Genomic DNA, 6,481 nt, shown 5'->3' on the forward strand with positions numbered 1-6,481 from the left:
GGCCATGTTTATAAAACATAGACTAAATTTGCAAATATAGTCACACTTTAAAAATACATCCATTTCACTCTATTACCACGTTTTTTTTTTCTAAATAAACAATAAAAAAAACAAAGAAACAAGTCTTAGCAAGTTTTAGTTTCACTAGGAATAACTTCAAGAAGATAACTCTAAGGTTGTAGCCATTCTAAGTATTTATTATTATCAGGAGCTCTTAGTATAGACAAACAATCTGCAATGAAATTAGCTTCCCTTACAACTAAATTAAAATGAACCACCCACTTTCTGTTCAACAAATAATGAATCTTCATCAATAAATCTGTGCTATCTCCATGAGCTGCACTTAGAGGTTGTTGAATCGCCAGAAAAACATATCTAGAATCATTTTCACAAACTATTGATTTCAAGTCACATTCCCAAGTAAGCACCAAGCCTCTCCAAATAACAAAGATCTCAGACCGACACACAGACCACATAGGAATAGACCCAGCACAACCTTTAATCCAATTCTCAAAATGATCCCTCAAGACATACCCAAACCCAAACCCAGCAGAGTTAACAGCGTAAAAAATGCTTGCATCATAGTTGAGCTTTGTTTGACCAAAGAGTGGAGCAACCCAGGAAGTTCTAACAGTTGGAAGAAAAAAATGTTGGAACTTGTCTGTCATAGCTTCCAACTCTTACATCATGAGGCGAGCATTGAAGACGATTCTCGCAGTTGGCCAAACCTCTTGAGGATTAAAAATTTCCTGATTCCAGTGTCTCCAAATCCACCAAAGACCAACACTAATCATAACTTCTGAATTTTTCAGCGCCTGTTTGATCCAGTTCTTAAAATCGCCGGCATCAAACTGCAAAGAGGGGAGCAAAAATGTCCAAACCTCCTCTTTCTGCACTGAATAAGGCAATAGGTTACCGTTTCAGGCTCATTACCACACCCACTGCAAATGTTTGTCGCAGACAATCTATGACTGCAACAAAAGAGAGTAGTAGGCAGAGCATCAAGCATACTCAGCCATATCAAGAGCATAGTTTTCTCTGAACATATATTTCTCCATTCTCCCAAACATCCCTAATCACCAAATCAACATCAGAGATAGGATATATAAAAGAAGCTCACATAGTCTGCCACAAGGGAACCACGAATCATACCAGAAAGATTGCTCCAAGTTGCCAATACTCTAAGAAAAGCCGTCTTTTAATCAAATAAAAGTTGAAGCAATATTCCTCCAGTAGCTTGAAGAATATCCAGGAATGTTGAACTCTAAGGATTGGGATGATTTGAAATATTTATCAGAAATAACCTATACCTAGAGCTTTTCCTTGCAAGTTAAAATTTGCCAAACAAGTTTTTAATCATTGCAACATTAACCAGTTTAGCATCCCTATTCCCAAGACCACCTGTTCTTTTTGGAATAATAACAGTGTCTCATTTAACTAGAGGAAGATACTTGCCATCATTCATATAGATTGGTCTTTTCATAAGAATTTTCGCATAATAGAATTTATCTTATCACATGTATAAGAAGGAAGGAGGTGGACATGCATCTAATATATAAGAATAGAAGATATAATTGATTTAATAAGACATAACCTTCCAGATTTGTTTAAAATCCAATCCTTCCAACTAACAAATCTTTTTTGAATTTTATCAATGGTATCCAAAACACACTTACAAGTGACCCTAGAGTGGCCCAAATTAACTCCAAGGTATTTATCCAAATTGAGTAAAATGAATTGATGAGATGCCAGTAAAAAGATCTTTTCTTGCATTAAAGACATACTTTGAACACATGACTTTAGATTTTTCAAAATTCACCTTCACGTCTGAAGTTTTGCAAAATGTATTAAGGACATTCATGATCAGTTCCACTTAACTTTTTCTAGCTTTGTAGAAAAGAAGCAGGTCATCAGCAAACATCAAATGAGAGACCCTAAGTCCACTCCTAGATACCGTCACTGGCTCCTAAACACCATGAAAAACTTGATAGGCAATAAAACAAGCAAGTATTTCCATACATAAAACAAACAGATACCGAGACATACCTTGCCTAAGACCCTTATGTGGATTGAAGCTGTCCAGTTTATTTCCATTCCACAAGTGGAGAAGGAAGAAGAGCAAACACACTTCATAATCAGATGGGCCGTATAGCTTAAACCAAAACTGCACAAGAAATGCTCAAGGAACCTCCAATCAACCCTTTCATAAGCCTTTTTCAAGTCAATTTTAAAGACTAGAGTGCCTTTTTTTTACTTAGTCATTTTCATATGATGCAAAATCTCCTATGAAACAATAATATTATTAGTGGCCCCTCGGCCAAGAATAAAGCCTCCTTGAAGAGGTCCTACTATCTCAGTGAGAAAGGGCGCAGGCGGTTAACAAGAACTTTTGTAATAATCTTATAAACCACATTACAAAGATTAATAGGACGAAACCCCTTAAACGAAGTGGGAGACTCCACCTTAGGAATAAGCATAATGAGAGTCTCTTGAACAGAAGGATGAATATGACCCCCAGTAAAGACCACACTCACAATCTGTCGAATATCCTCACCAACAATATCTCAGAATTTCTTATAGAAGAAAGCCTGAAAACCATTTGGACCAAGGGCCTTGAAAGAGTTCATGCCCATGACAGCAATCCTTACTTCTTCTAAGATAACCAGCACAGTAAGAGACCTACAAGCATCCTGACTCAAATGAGGAAGAGGGATATCTCCTAATGTATCAATATCCACATTCTCTTAGAAACAAAAAAGTATCTGAAAAAATTAGCTTTTGCATTGATGACATCATCCTGTAGACCAAGTACCATCCTCAATGAAAATACCATGTATCTTATTCCTCTTACATCGCATGATCGTCTGAAGATGGAAAAATTTAATATTCTGGTCATCACATCTGACTCACTATTCTCTAGATTTCTGGTACCAAAAAAGTCTTCCTGTAGAAAAATAGTATTGTACTCCTCATTCAGAGCTTTCTCCTTCAACCATAAACTAGCATTTCCAGAAGTATCTATGCTCCACTAAAGGCTACAAATCTGCTCTTCTAACCGTATCTTCTTAACAAAAATATTACCAAACACCTCTTTATTAAAATTCAGAGCATCCTTTTGAACCTTCTTGAGGCTATCTAGCACTATCGGTGCTCCCTTCCTCCAGGCCTCCTTAACTACCCTAGAGAAGGTATGATGAGTCGTCCAAGCTGCTTGGAATCTAAAAGGCTTGTTATCATTCCGTCTTCTAGTTGGTCTCCTATAACGAATCAAAAGAGGACAATGATTGGAATGGAATCTACTCAACACCTTCATGTAGGCTTTTGGAAAAAGAAGACACCGATCCTGGTTAAAAAGAGCTCTATCATGCTTTTTAGCAATGTCTCTGTTACCAATAATTCTTCTATACCGAGTAAACTCTTTGTCGGAAGCACCTATATCAATCAAGCCACATCTGTGACATCCTTACTACCAGAATATCACGCTTTCAGCTGCACCACAATGATAGCATGGATATTACGACAACTTTCATACATATATAATAATAAAATAGGAGCCTTTACACAAAATCGTATAAACTTTTCTTTGAAAATCGGGAATACCTTTGTTCTCTTGCACATATAGGGAAAATTGAAGGGAAAAAAGTTTTCTTACCTCATACCACATAATCTTAGGTCAAAACCTCTCTAGAATTGGTGGTTAAGCTTCTCCTAAACATCAAAATCACAAAAATCTCAACACCACATACCCAAAATGAAAATTCCGAAGAGAAACAAAAAATGAGATAAGAATTTCACAGTTTTTTACCACAATGTTTAGATAGAAAAAGTCGAGACAAATACGTAACCATAAACGGGTCGTCAATCGGAGCTACAATTTGAAAGTTATGAGCAAATGAATGTGATGATGAATAGTGACACTTAGGACATTGGCTCTCTTCCTCTCTTCTCTCTTTCAGTTGTTTCCTCACTCTCACTAATACAAAGGAGGCTAAAATATGCTAAGGGTGAGGGATTTTGTGCCTTGGGTTTGGGTTGTGGGCCCAACATGGGCCCTTTTTGTGATTTTTCGTTCGTTGGCTCTATCTTACGCCAAAACCTTTAAGATAAGTGCTCGGACTTTCATTTTAAATATTTTTATTGTCATTCATAAACAAAGTTCAAAGTCTCAAATAACTCATATTTTAATTTTGAAAAAAATCCGAAGTCTTGCAACATCTATCTAAAGTGTTAGCAAAAACATCAGCTCGCATCTCATTAAAAGTCTTTCCTCTGACTTCCCTAGGATAGAGTATTTCATTAAAACCTCCCACCATTATACACGGTAGAACAATGTTTGCAGCTAATCCAGTAAGGTGATGCTGCAATTCCTGATGGTGCGCCACATTAGGGTGTTTGATAGATTAATCTCAATTGTCACACACTAATTCATGACCTCTATGACCCTGCAATGGCTAGCAGATGGAGAAGAAAGAAATCAAATACCACCACTATGACCTTGCGCTTTAGTAATACTAATAGTAGAATAACCCAAATCATTTCAAAAAGTTTTAAGCCTATCAAACATCACATGACTATCTAAGAGAATAAAAAAAGTAGGATGATTTTTTTTTTACAAACTCCTTACAATAAACATGAGCCATTTTATTAGAGACTCCTCGAATATTCCAAGCCAATAAATTAAATTTTTTATTATCTATAAAATAAATAGTAGAAAGAAAAGTTACCCCACGGCTTGGAGAGAGTCTAACCAAGTAAGTTTCCATTAGAATCTACCTCTTTGTGTGAAAGAGCTTCTTCTGCAATGCCAACATCGCTAGCTTGAACATCACTAACTAGAGAATTTTGAAGAGAATTGGGTCGAAGCCTTTTACGATTAGATGTTCTAGCTAGGATCTTTTCATAATCACCGACATATTATTTTTTGAGAGGAGCATAGACCCACTTCATGCTATGATTCTTGTTTGACTTATTAGTTGCTTTCACCGTGCCAGAAACAACACTAGGCTTTTTTTTTTTATTTTTAAACACAAACCCAACTTTGACATTGAATTTCACTTGTTTAGTTCCTGATGGACCTACCTCATCGTTGCTTGGGCCTACTTTCTTTTTTCCTTTCTTCCTTGAAGACACATTAATCCATCCTTCCTCTAATTGATTCATCACCGTATCATGCATATATTTTTCATGCATATTACATTCTGTAATATTCTCACTATGCATATTATTCTCCTTCATTTGGGAAGGCTTTTCAAATTCAAAAATATTTTGAATTTTTGAATCTTCCTACAAAACGGCTGTACTTTCACCACCCTATCCTTTATTGGCATCCACCAGATCTTTCTTAGTATCCAAATTTTGTGATGGAGAATCCTTCATATTACCCTCACTACGAGTACACACCACTGACTCATGTCCGTAGCAGTTACAACTATCACAAATCAACTCAAAGTTTTTATATTCTACCTTATATCAGTAACCATTGACCTTAATATGCCTTACCACCGGTAGTCCTAGATTAATTTGCACACAAGCACGTGCAAACTTTCCACGTTCAGCTTCCATTGCTGCCAAGTTAACCTTCATCGGAGCACCAATTGCAGAAGCAATACATTTCGTAGCATGCACTTGATAGAATGAGATGTTCAAACTTGCTATTTGAATCCATACCGGTGTTGATCCGAACGATTCCTCACAAGGACGGAAGGATGGTGCCATGACTTAACCGCTAAGTAGTATCCACCAAGCCTACACGAACCACTGATGAGCCACTATTTTATGGTTTATTTTATATTAAATTGAGTGAATTTTGTCAACTATTTTCACACTTATTCATGTGAATTGCATGTTTTTAAGTTTCCTTCCTAATTTCGTGCTATGATTGAAAACATGCTTCTTATGCCTTAAAATCGCAAATTTTTAATCCTCTCTTATTACCATTTGATGTCGTGATATGTTTGTTAAGTGTTTTCAGGGTTTATAGGGCAGGAATGGTTTAGAGGATGGAAAGAAAGAATGCAAAAGTGGAAGGAACACAAGAAATTGAGAATTTTAGAAGCTGGTAGCGACACGAACGCATAAACGACGCGTATACGTGACTGGTGCAGCAGGAAAACGACGCGTACGCATGACCAGGAATTCGTTCAGTGATGCGTACGCATGACAAGCGTCACGTGCCTCAGTTACGAGAAAATGCTGGGGGCAATTTCTAGGCTATTTTTGGCCCAGTTTTAAGCCCGAAAATGAAGATTAGAGGCTGCAGAGTGGAACGAATGAGGGGATCAATCATTCACTTTTCATTCATACACATTTTTAGGTTTCAAGATGTAGAATTCTAGAGAGAGAGGCTCTCTCCTCTCTCTAGGTTTTAGGATTTTTAGTCTTATTTCTTCTTAGATTCAGATTTTCGCCTTGCTTTAATTTAGTTTTCCTTTACTCTTGTTTGTTTTAGCATCTTACTTCTTTTAATTTATTTGTTATTGCT

At 36.7% G+C, this 6,481-nt stretch overlaps 1 long non-coding RNA gene across 5 annotated transcripts; it reads right to left on the bottom strand.

The window, feature by feature from the left end:
- LOC107646169 lies at positions 166 to 5,255 on the bottom strand. Of its 5 annotated transcripts, none has more exons than XR_002348532.1 (4): positions 4,725 to 5,255; positions 3,806 to 4,451; positions 3,653 to 3,708; positions 166 to 3,489 (listed from the first exon to the last, which is right to left on the bottom strand). It is a non-coding gene; the product is annotated as an uncharacterized LOC107646169 (long non-coding RNA). The 5 variants fall into 5 exon arrangements; XR_002348534.1 differs by lacking the exon at positions 4,725 to 5,255 and having other exon boundaries at positions 166 to 1,264; positions 2,047 to 3,489; positions 3,806 to 4,718; XR_001621643.2 differs by lacking the exon at positions 4,725 to 5,255 and having other exon boundaries at positions 166 to 1,966; positions 2,047 to 3,489; positions 3,806 to 4,718.

Source organism: Arachis ipaensis, chromosome B06, assembly GCF_000816755.2.
Source record: "Arachis ipaensis cultivar K30076 chromosome B06, Araip1.1, whole genome shotgun sequence".
Lineage (NCBI taxonomy): Eukaryota > Viridiplantae > Streptophyta > Magnoliopsida > Fabales > Fabaceae > Arachis > Arachis ipaensis.